The sequence below is a fragment of the Phalacrocorax aristotelis genome, chromosome 3 (assembly GCF_949628215.1).
Source record: "Phalacrocorax aristotelis chromosome 3, bGulAri2.1, whole genome shotgun sequence".
Taxonomy (NCBI): Eukaryota; Metazoa; Chordata; class Aves; order Suliformes; family Phalacrocoracidae; genus Phalacrocorax; species Phalacrocorax aristotelis.
This window is the reverse complement of record NC_134278.1, coordinates 88,880,271-88,892,453: the sequence shown is the minus strand read 5'-3', so window position 1 is coordinate 88,892,453 and position 12,183 is coordinate 88,880,271. Positions and strand designations below refer to the sequence as shown.

At 45.1% G+C, this 12,183-nt stretch overlaps 1 long non-coding RNA gene across 1 annotated transcript in view; it reads left to right on the top strand.

Moving 5' to 3' along the window:
* LOC142055030 (uncharacterized) overlaps nucleotides 1–12,183 on the top strand; it is a 275,522-nt gene that overhangs the window by 232,483 nt on the left and 30,856 nt on the right. Inside the window, exons 14-18 of the long non-coding RNA XR_012659779.1 lie at nucleotides 18–165; nucleotides 1,040–1,208; nucleotides 1,477–1,739; nucleotides 6,505–6,746; nucleotides 11,473–11,568. This is a non-coding gene — a long non-coding RNA (uncharacterized LOC142055030). The remainder of the gene's footprint in view (nucleotides 1–17; nucleotides 166–1,039; nucleotides 1,209–1,476; nucleotides 1,740–6,504; nucleotides 6,747–11,472; nucleotides 11,569–12,183) is intronic.

The following is a 12,183-nucleotide window of genomic DNA, read 5'->3' as shown; positions in this document are numbered from 1 at the left end:
CACTTTCTTTGTCTTAGACAGATGCTCTAATCAAACAAATTACCTAGCCCATGATCACAGCCACTGAGCCAGAGATGGTTTTGCAGTCGCTTGTCTGGAGCCCTCCGAGCCCCCCTCAACCAAGGAGCATCGCTTAAAAGAAAGAGCTAATGTTTTCCACTGAAGGTAATAAAAAGATGTGTGGTCACTTGGCTAAGCCGGCCTCAGAAAAAATCCCCAGGGACACCACGGGACACATTTTGACACATGCAGTACAGCTTACTTTGGCAAAGGGCATGTATATGAAATAAGGAAGGGGCTGGCTGCTGTCAGCGTGGATGTACACATGGTAATGCTCCACTGACGCGGCACGTCTTTGTTGAGCCTAGATGCTACATCAGTAAGAGAGCAGGTGTACCTTACCTCTCTGCAGTGTTAAATTCTGCTTGGATTTTAATTTTTGTTTTTAAGTAGAAACTGAGATGGGCAAAAAGGGCATGTGGGGGCAAGAATGTGAGCCCAACCATAAATAAATGGGCTCACACAGCACCGATGGAGAAAACCATACAGGCGTGGTTTGTTTATTGTGAAATTCAGCCTTAGGCAGAGGTTTTAAAACTGATCAGCCCACTACAAACATATTATATTAGTCTTGTATTTATTTATTTATTGCACAGTCCTTTAGTTTTATTTATTGACTGTCATTCCCTACTATACTGCAGGCAATGCTGTCACTGTGTTTTCTTAAAACTTTCATAGTAAATTTGTAAACATTAAAAAAATATCCAGCTATCCCATATTTTTCTCCTGCGTTTTCCACACTTTGACTTTTGTAGAAGTAATGTTGGTTGTTTACTTGTTCCTGCTCTGAAAAAAAACCCTAGGTGCTTTCTAGTTTCAGATGTTTTGTGTGATTGTAAAAGAGAAAGAAACCAGTTTTGATTCAGAGAATGAGCTACTGCAAACAATCTGTTGCTAATATAGTCTAATTGCTAGTGATATTTTGAGAAAACAATTAAATTGGAAGTGAGGTTACTTTGGTGTTTATTGTCTGTGACAGCTTCTTTTGGGAACAGGCTTGAAGAGCTGCTGAACTGAGGCTGTGACGATGTGCAAATGATACTTATCATCAATGCAGAGCCAGCTGGCAAAGGGGGAAACTACAAAAGCAGGGCAAACGCACCTATTAGATGTGTCAGGATGGACAGCAAGATCTTACATGGTCAGAGGTAGGTCCTTCCATTTACCTGTATTTACCTGTATTTACGCCTTGCAGCATCGCTGTCCTTTTATTGCACTAGGACCATGAGGATGCTTAGGTGCCTGCTGGATATGAGCTAAAAAATCTGCATGAATTTCATTGTTGAGGGAAAGGTACCACATACTGGAAGAAATACGTTTGAACCATGAGTGTAACAACTCAAGGGAAAAGCCTGGGCAGAATTCCCATGGATTTCCTGCATCCAGGTTTTCACTGCTGGTTGTCACTGTGATTAGTTCAAGGTGTAAACAGACATGCCCTCTGCAAGCAGCTGTGCTGAAGGAAGAAGTTGCCACCTACCACCAGACCTCCCGCTTGTTCTTTAACACCCTCTGCTGGAAAACGCTGCCTCCTCCTACCCACCAGCAAAGCTGCTCGCCTGGGTCCAGCACCTCCAGACCGTGCTCCAAAAACTTCCTGCTGAGATGAGGCCTTTCCTGTGCAAACCTCCTCCTGATGGGCTGCAGCCATCAGAAGGAAGCTGAGTGGGAATATAAAGGTTGGTCTGAGGCTACCAAAAATGCTGTGAAAACTTTGTATAAGCCAGTAATATGGCTGGGTCAAGAGTATTTAACTGAATTGAATTGAACTGGTCTAGCTGTCACATACAAGCTACAGCAGAAATAGCATTGAAGGTAGAAGAGGCTGCAGCGGTTAGAGAGACAATAATTTTCGGCCAGGTTGTTGGAAGTATGTGATATGCCACACCTGAACCAGCCCTGGGGGCCACTGTAAGGGAGCAGATGCAGACCTGATGCCAATTATTGAACTTGGTACTACTGGGAGAGGTTGGCTCCGGTCTCAGCCCAGACCATCCTGGCCTTCAGCAAGTGCTGAGCATGTGTTGCTCCTCCTTGGGGTTAAAAAGTCTAAGGGTGGCAGAGAAAACTTTTTAAAACTACAGCTACCCCATCCGTATTCTGGTTGTTGAGTTGCAAAGTTCATATTCACAAGCTTTTCCCTTGTGCCAGAAAGTCTAGAAAATGCCCCTTTATACCTCCTGTGAGAACACTGGTGCTCACAGTATCTTCTGGCTCCAGAAGCTGAGGATTTAGGAAAGGCATCAACTGCCATCTAAGTAAGAGCAAAATCAGGTGATGAGTTTTGACAGTGAAGAACAGTGTCTGAGAAGCTCTCTCTTTTTTGCCCTCTATGCAGAACTGCTCGCATGAAGACCTTAAACCCCCTCTATACAAGCTGTTTGCCTGTGAGCAGATGGTATTTCATTGTCTTTTGCTACTGATCTTGAATTATCAGCCTTTATAATGAAAGTGCCAATTCAGCCTTGACTGTTCTGCTATAACTCTACCAGGACCACTATAATGCACACGCCATATATACTGAATATTTATTATGGTACTGTGCATATTATTTATTGTATATGCAACATATTTTGTAGGTGAAAAATGATACCTTATCTAAGTCAATGAACATAACTAGGAAAAATATGGCAGAGTAATCATGTGATTCATAATTGACATCTGCTGTCCAAAGACTTGGACAGAATCTGAATTTTCAACATACACTGGAAACACTCTTCTCTTTGTGGCCTGGGCATAACCATGCCACCGCTCTCTCTGGCAGCTCCATCAGTCTTCAGTATTTCCATAATTCCCTTGGCGCAGATGAAAGCTGGGCCAGCACATGCTGAAAATATTTCAAGAAGTTGCAAAAAAGTGCCGGTGTTTTTCAGTGTCCAGAAGCACGACAAGGAAGCGGGATTTTTTTCTGTCCAAATGCTAATGAAGACCAGCCCATGCGTGTCCTTAGGGTTTTCGCAGGTTCACAGTGGGTCTTTATATGTGCATATGTATTAATGTATATACGAATATATGTGTGCCATTTTTGGGGAAGCATCATCTGGTCTGATTTCAGCACTGTTGATACCCATCACGCAGCCCGGATGTGGCCAGAGCAGCGAGACCTTTGCGGCTTCACCCCACCAGCACTGTTTGGTTCAATTCTATCCTAAACCCCCACTTCATAAATGTGCCATTTTCTGACACAGCATACACGTTGTTTGCACGTGCTTGGAGCAACATATGCTCAAATTGCTGAGAAAAGAGGATTTGGGTGATGGGATTCATTGGTCTTTATTGCTTTTGCTCCTGCTGGATGTGAGAAGCTCATGGTGCAGTGGGTGAACTGTCTGCACTCAGGTCCTCTTAATAAGTTGTCTCATCAGCCTAATTATTGATCAAATTTCCAGCAGATTTCACATATTAATGGGATACACAGGCATCAGTGAGCAGCTCCCCAGAAGAGAGGAAGGCTGCAAAAAGTCCACAGAAGTTGCATAGTAGGTAAAGTTGAATCTGGTATACAGAAAGGAAAATAGAAGGGAGAAGAAAGTGGAATTTGAAGAAGTGAAGTTAAGTGAAGCTGCTCAGTTCAATAAGCAGGCTTGGGAAGTTTTCCTTTTGCCCACTTAATTTTTCTTGCTTTTGTAGATTCTTTAGTGTCTGCTACTGTGGCTGGGAGTTACAGAGCTATTTCAGCCCGTCGCACCCTGGCTGCGATATGGCATGCAGCACACATGAGAGGGAGGGCAAGGGCAGAGAGGAGGGGATGATGAAGGGTTTATTAGTATAAACGACAACAGGGGCGTAGCAAGAGTTTTTGAACAACAATCCAAATCACGTTATCGACAGCATCTAGAGACCAGTCCACATCTTTATTGGCATTGCTCTTGCTGCAGGAACATGGCCAAGTTTGTCCCAGCATCCCAGCTAGTCATCTTTGTCAAAGTTTTTTTTTTCTGGACAGATAAGGCTCTGTTTATAGCACACTTAAAAGCAATAGCTGAAGAGGACAGAGGCTTTACCACTTTGATATGCAAAAGACAACAAATTTTCTGTATATATGGGGGAGCTAATCCTCCTCTTGCTGAAGCCTTTTGGAAGATTCCCAGTGATTTTGCAGAGGCTTTGCATTACAGCCAGCTTTTGCTTTTTTTCTTCTTTTTTTTTTTCCTTCCCCTCTCGCAAAATGTCAGGAATAAATATTTTGATTCAAAATGGCACTGCAGTGCCTCGAAGCACTATGGTCTGGGCCCCTTTCCCCAGCAGCCTCCGGCGCTTTTCCCGGCGGCGAGGCATACAGTCGGAGCAAAGCCCTTCAGTGAGTGCAGCCGCACTAGGGAGTTGCCAAAGCACTGCAGAGCAAGGCCATCATCAGCTATCAGACAAGCTGTTTTATACATTCAAAACTCAAAAAATATAAGTTTAGTTGATTCGGTGAACTGCTGGGGAACCTGCGTGCTGTTTGCAATGTGCCTACTAGAGAATAAAGCATAAAAATTCATTTTAGAGATAGATAATTTTAGATTATTTCAGGTTGTCTGGGTATGCCAGCTCAATGGCAATAAAGCCAGCAATCAGTGCTTTACACCAACTAGCCAAATCTGGATTGGTTACACTGCCCTTGCCCCAGAAGGAGTTGGCAGCCAGGCAGAGAGGAGGATCGCTTTACTGCAAGCAGGAGAGAAACCGGGCTTGTGAGTAGTGGCTGCAAGAAAAGCCTCTTAAAAGAAGTGTTGAATTTTAATGACAGCGGCTCATAATGTGTGAGAGGGAGAATGCTGTTATGCCTAAGTGGACTTGCTTACCTGTTGAGCCTGGGAGCTGTTGTGAAGCCTTGTAGTCTGTATCATGGGATTCAGCACGCCTTGGAACAGTGTTCTAGTAGTGGGTCATCTTTATACACCCAGCATGTGCCCATACATATAGATAGATAGAAAAATAGATAAACGGACAGACAGACATATGTGTGTGTGTGTATAAATCTGTATATGCATATATGTTTATAGACACACTGCATATTGTTGAATATACATGCTATACCTATGTATGCATACATACATAGCTGTGGATGTTGTCTACCTAGACTTTAGTAACACCTTTGATACTGCCTCCCACAGTATCCTCCTAGAGAAGCTGGCAGCTCATGGCTTGGACAGGTGTACTCTTCGATGGGTAAAAATCTGGCTGGATGGCCGAGCCCAGAGAGTTGTCATGAACGGAGCTAAATCCAGTTCGTGGCTGATCACAAGCGGAGTTCCCCAGGGCTCAGTGTTGGGGCCAGTCTTGTTTAATACCTTTATCAATGATCTGGATGAGGGGATCAAGTTTGCAGATGACACCAAGTTGGGTGGGAGTGTCGATCTGCTCAAGGGTAGGAAGGCTCTGCAGAGGGACCTGGACAGACTGGATCAATGGACTGAGGCCAGTTGTATGAGGTTTAACAAGGCCAAGTGCTGGGTCCTACACTTGGGTCACAAAAACCCCATGCAATGCTACAGGCTTGGGGAAGAATGGCTGGAAAGCTGCCCGGCAGAGAAGAACCTGGGGGTGTTGGTTGACAGCTGCCTGAACATGAGCCAGCAGTGTGCCCAGCATCCTGGCTTGTATCAGGAATAGTGTGGCCAGCAGGAGTCGGGAAGTGATCGTGCCCCTGTACTCGGCACTGGTGAGGCCGCACCTCAGATATTGTGTTCAGTTTTGGGCCCCTCAGTACAGAAGGACATTGAGGTGCTGGAGCGTGTCCAGAGAAGGGCAGCAAAGCTGGTGAAGGGTCTGGAGAGCAAGTCTTATGAGGAGAAGTTGAGGGAGCTGGGGTTGTTTAGTCTGGAGAAGAGGAGGCTGAGGGGAGACCTTATCACTCTCTGCAACTATCTGAAAGGAGGTTGTAGTGAGGTGGGTGGTGGTCTCTTTTCCCAGGTTACTAGCGATAAAATGAGAGGAAACGGCTTCAATCTGCATCAGGGGAAGTTTAGATTGGATATAAGGAAGAATTTCTTAACTGAGAGAGTGGTCAGACATTGGAACAGGCTGCCCAGAGAGGTGGTAGAGTTGCCATCCCTGGAGGTGTTTAAAAGATGTGTAGATGTGGCACTTCAAGGCATAGTTTAGGAAACGTGGTGTTGGGTTGATGGTTGGACTTGATGATCCTAGAGGTCTTTTCCAACCTTAACGATTCTATGATTCTATATATGCTTAGGCTTTTGTACCTTTTTATGAGACAAACAAAACATAAAAAAGAACTAAAAATCTATATAATGTAGATAGATACATAACAAAATATAATAAATATACATATTTAAGTACATCTTGAGGTTTTGCATATATACAAATTTATATATGAAACAGTTTTATAGGTATTGCACCTTTTCAGATAACAAAGGATGAGCCAGATTATCTAATGTTCATAGTGGATAATTGCTACAAAGCAAATCAGAGCAATCAAATTATCCTCCTTGTATATAGGTGGATTTAAAGAGACTGCCTCAGTGGTATCATGACCGGCCTCCCCAAGAGGACTTCTGCAAGTGGTGCTTGGAAATGTCCTTGGAGTGATGGTCTTTGGCTTTAAAAAGTGGCCAGGCTGCCTCGGTGGGATGGAAAGGAGCAGACCCGGGGATGCAGCCAGCACCTGACACCCACAGCATCCATCACCCTCCAGCTCTCTGAGAGCAAGTGGGGTTTCAACATGTGAACATCAGCTTTAGGTATGTTTGAAAGTTTAAAAATGAATCATCATTTGGTAATAGTCCTATCTCCTAAATGCTTCTAATACACTTATTATCACATCATTTAACTATCCAGAGTGATACTAGGAAACGTCAGTCTCCTGCCAAAAGAATGTGAAGTGCATTTTCTGGCTGCAGCATTAAGTTGCTTTCTGGGGTTACTAAGGCTTGATGACTGTCTTCCAGTTAAAGCAGAAAGAGATTGCCTTCTCCTGCCAAAGAGGGTAAAGCAATATTTGTCCTGATTTCTGCTGGCAATCCTTGGCATGCTGTTTGGAGTGGCTGGTGCCCTGCGCCTCTTAATTTCACTCAAGAAAAGAGACATGATAATGGGGGGGGGGGGGGGGAGGCGGGGGGAGGAATAATGAGAAAATTGATAGTGCTTCTGAAAATCCAGTGGGCATCTCTGACTTCAGCTGTGTCACTTGCCTGATGCTGAAAGCTAATCCTAAGCCTGGTTATCACAGGGATAAACCCAAACCACCAAACCAGGCTGATGCAAGCAACTTGCAGCGACAGCCCAGGCACAGCCTCCAAGGCAGCAGGTTTTGCCAAAGCCCAGCTCAGGCAGATGCTCCGTACTGTCCCTGCCGTGAAAAATGAAAAGCAGAGCTTATAATGTCATACAGACTTGAAAAAACGGGGAGGAGAAGCTTGTTAATAGGGACCAAAATTATGCTATGCTTCTCAGGAAACAGCATGATGCTCCTTCCCTGTGGTATTCGGCTCCTCCACCGTGTGCCCACGGGTGCAGTGAGCTGTGCGGTCTCAGCTGCAATGGTTCCTTCACCAGAGGACCTCTCCTGGCCTGTGCAGCACAGGAAGCTTTCTTTTTCCCCTCAATTCCTGGTGTTTGAGGTCTTAATTTGTCAAGCCCTTGCTTTGGGGCAGGAGGAAAACACAGCCCTGTGACAGCAATGAGGGATGCCCGTCCCTGCAGACAGGAGCAGGGAGGGAGCAGTGAGCTGTTCCCAATGCTTTTCAGATGCCCCCATTGAATAAGAGAGGGGAAAAAAAACCCTAGAGATGTCAGAAATGCCAACACTGAAGGAAAGAAAGAATGAAGGGAAAAGCACACACACATCTGCAGCTGATTTAGCTGTATAAATAAATGGTAGGTTCCTTTGGCACTCCCAGCACAAATAATTAAATGGTGCGTTTGGGTTCTAGGACACCATTGACCAAAAAATATATATAGATATGAGAAAGAGTATGTGTGTGTGTGTATTCATGTTGTATATATTTGTCCCGAATCACATGTTTATCTTTTCCCCCCCCCCTATGCAATTACAAATTAATTAATAACCATGCATCTGAAATGAAAGCAGGGCAGGGAGTCTGGACAGAGCTCTGTGTCAGACTATGCGTGCAGGGAGCTGGGGGCTGCTGTGCTTGGAGTGAGGTTGGGGGTCTGGTTTTATTTAGGGGCATGCCTCAGCAGTTTTAAGACAACACAATGCAATTACCCCAACCACAAAATGTCTTGTGAGAGCCCAATGGTCCCTGATGCCACCAGGAAGGGGGATGCCAGGACCGGGCCAGCCCTGGCTGAAGCCTCCCCGGTGGAGCTGTCAGGAGTCACCTCCCTTCCCACACAGCCCCCAGGTGTTAAGGGAAACTTAACTTCATATATATCTGCCAGACCCAGGGATTCATCTCCCATAACTACATTTTTCTCTCCACTGGAGGTGTACAGCTGAGGATGGGCAAGATGGGTACTGGCATCCTGGACTTGAAAAATGTCCTTTCTTCCTCTTAAGAAAGCCTGGCCAATGCTGAGAACCTGCTGCCCATATTCAGGCAAAGGTCCCTTGGCACTTTTTCTAAGGAGCAATGGAGACATCAAGCCTTATATGGATTCCATTATTGTTTTGTTTTATTGTGTTGTTGTTTTATGAGGCACTCGAGGCCTACAGGGAGCAGGAAGGCGCTACCATCTAAACTGGGGTGTGGAGCAGAGGAGGCACGTCGAGGCTGCCTGGTATCAGGGAGTGATTTCATCTGGAGCCCTATTGTGGCAGGAAAACAATTCCTGTTTACCAACAGGCCCACTGTTGTGCTTCCAGGGCCAGAGGAAATCTGCGGCTGAGTAGGGTTGCACAATTGCTGGTGTGGTCCCTGCCAGAGCCCTTGGCTCCACGAAGCATGAGCAGGCAGGGCTCAGCGTGGCATGTGTGTACTGACATACCTTGGCAAGGCAACCTGAACTGAGCCATGCAGCCCCAGGCTGTTACTATTTTGCTGTGAAAATGGGGGGACTGATCCATGCTGAAATACACCCTCCCCTACTTGCTTCCCCCCCCCCCGTTGCATTAACTCGAGGGTCCCTGGGCCAATGCAGCGTGTGGCCGTACAAGCAGTGGTACGAGTGCTGTGTGGGGCACAAGCAAGAAGAGGGCAAGCAAGCTTATTATTTTTTAAGCTGGACTCCAAGTAGGTAATGTTAACAAACAGGCATTTGTAGGTCAAGATGGTAGGTGGTGTTAAAGTGTTTCAGTCTCCTTGTCTCTTTCCCAGGCTTCTTCATCCAGAATTTAGGTCATCTATATGCAAATCCCAGTGCCTCAGGCTTCCTCCTCTTCCCTCTTCTTCTCATTTCACCCCATCCACTTTTAGAATGGGCATTCAATTTTAACCTGTGGACTAGGGATGGAGCAGCTTTGCAGGGAATGTAAAGCGAGACGATGCTAATCATGAAGCAAGGTAGCTCAGACGATGCTGCCAGCATCTCTAAACTGAACCCTCAAAACCCTCCAAGCCAGATATGCTGTGTGTCCAGAAAAGAAATCTGAAGCTGGTGCCTATTCACAAAAGCGCATGGGGCCCAGCTAGGCAAGGAAGGTTGGAGGGTCAGTAGACTCCTCAGTGGCTTCATAGACCCTACACAGCCCAGTTACACATTGTCTGTGGGGCTGTGGCAACTCCTGAACACTCTAGGCTGGGTTTTAAGAGGGATGTAGGCATAACATTTAATATTACACAAGTGACAATGTGACTAGAACTCATGCAGCTACACATGAGCTTCAGTTGAAGAGGTTTGGGTGCTGCCAGCCATGCAAATCCTGTCTAGAGCAAGCTATGGCAGTGATCTAGGATTTACCTGCATCTCAAGAGGGTTTCATTGCCTATCCTGAGTTTCCACAGCTGTATCTACCCATGCTTGAAACTAGTGCAGATATGTCCCTGGCTGTACAGCAGCAATATCCTCCAGTTCCTCCAGCACATAGATCTCTTTGCTTGCCATCCTCCCTCTTCTTCAACCACCCCATCTCCCTCTGGCGGGATGCAGCCCTTAGGGTTATCATTACTGGTCCTGCCCCAAACCTCAGTGCTGGAGGATGACAAGTGCCCTGATTTTTCAATATCTCTTTTGAAAACTTGGAAACAGGGCTACATATGAGCTCGTCTGCACTGTGGCAATACTAAACCAATGCATCTCTCCCCACCCCCTTAGGACTTCACTGCATGCAAAGAGAATGGGACAACCCTGACAGGACAAAACAGTCAAAAATGCTTTTAATTCACTTCCCAGTATGGTGTGTGGTCACCAAGGAGGGACTGAGAGCATCCTTCAAGCCTCGTTGTTCTCTCTCCATAAGGGCATTTATTGCAGTCCCCCGTCCGAGTGGAGTGACACACACTCCTGCAGTGTCATGCCAGAATTTCTGCAAATATCATGTGATTTATGCACATGTGCAACTTTGTATTTTGGGTTTGGGTGGGGTTTTTTGTTTGTTTTTGTGTTTTGTTGTTGTTGTTGTTGTTGCAGGCTGCTGGCAGATCTGGTACTATTCCCTCAGCCTTTTAGAGTGTACACTGAGCCATTCCCAGCCAGTTGGAGCTTTTCCACAAGATGGTACTCAGCCCAGTCTGTAATTGAAACAGGGCACGAATGCTCCCGGGGAAGGCAGGCACCAGCCAAAGAACCAGGCCGTAATAGTCAGAGATATTTAATATACAAATAAGTTGTTTCATAAATATCTTATAAAAACTGTAATTTACTTCCCAATATTTTAGCAGATTATCTTAATGCAAACAGCAGATATATTTCAGAATGACGAGACAAATGTTTAGTGAAATTAAAGTTATTCATGTGCAGTCACACAGGGAATATTTGCATGATATTTTACTAATTGCTCCAAAATCTGACTTGTAACTAATAAACAAACAGGGGGAAAAAATAAACTAACAGAAAGATTAGCTCCAGGCCTCTCTTTTTAAGTTCTCTGAGTCTTTCTTCAACTGCTCAACTTTTTTTCTGTGGCAGCCTGGGGTTCTGTCCCAGGCTCCCAGTCGCTCTTCTCGGGCCCATTATCCTTTTGCAGGCTCCTAGTTTTCCCCTGGTAACTGGATTTCTTCTGAAAGTGGCTTGATTTTCTCTTTCCCTTGGAGTCCAAACACCCTTCCTCAGTCTGAAATTCTGCCTGCTCCAGTTTTGTATTGCTTGGCTGCAGTCAATGAGGCTAATTTCAAATTGTCAAATTTCCTTAAGCATTTTGGGGAAATACTTCGCTATTTTACCTGGCGCAGAGGTTGCCCTAAATAGGATTAGCCATACAGAAAACCCAATGCAAAAGGAGTGGATGCTTTTTTAGTGGTCAGGAATTCAGACTTGGGTTACTTTAACCTTCTCTTACAAGTTTCAAGTTACAGCAGCAAGAATCGAGTTGTAGTTGCTGATTGTTATGACATTATTTTATGTCAGGTCTATTTATTTGCCCTCCTGGAAAAGAGAATGTATTTTGAGACGTCAAAATATTTTGTTCGCCTTCATTCGATTGCAAGAGGAGCCTTAGGTGAGGTAAGAAAAACGTATATTTATCAAAATATTGTTGCATGGTAGATGGCTATTTATATATATTTCGTACTCCCAAACTGATGGAATGCTGAGGGTGCAAAAAAATCAAGCAGTGGGAAGATAGCAAAGGTCAGGATTAAAATTGATGCATCTTATATAGAAATCCCATTGACTGCAGGAGCAAGTGAGCTGCCACACTGGAAAGAGAAGTCCTCAGTTTCACAGTGTAGCAGCTGCTTTTTGCCCAAGGTACTGGAGTATCTAGAAACAGTGTGTCTCTTATCATCCTTCTGTCAGTCGCTGTAGGTGGATAGGAAATGCACTTTTTTTACATGACTTATACAAGCTAAGGGGAATTTTTTTAAGCGTCTGAGCCTTTAGGTTCCCAAATCACATTGTAAGTCATGTCCCTAACACTGAAAATATTCCCTGTTGAGTTGGATTCTGGAGGGGAGTCTGGGAGGTGAATATGTCTAGCCACTGTTTGGGCACTTCATTGTCTAGACAGGTCAGTGAGGGCCACGAAAGCTCAGGTGCTCGCTCACTGGCGATGCAAATGCTGCTTTCTTCCAGCATAAAGCCACAGCAGGGGGTTTAAACCTGCAAATTATGTTGCTG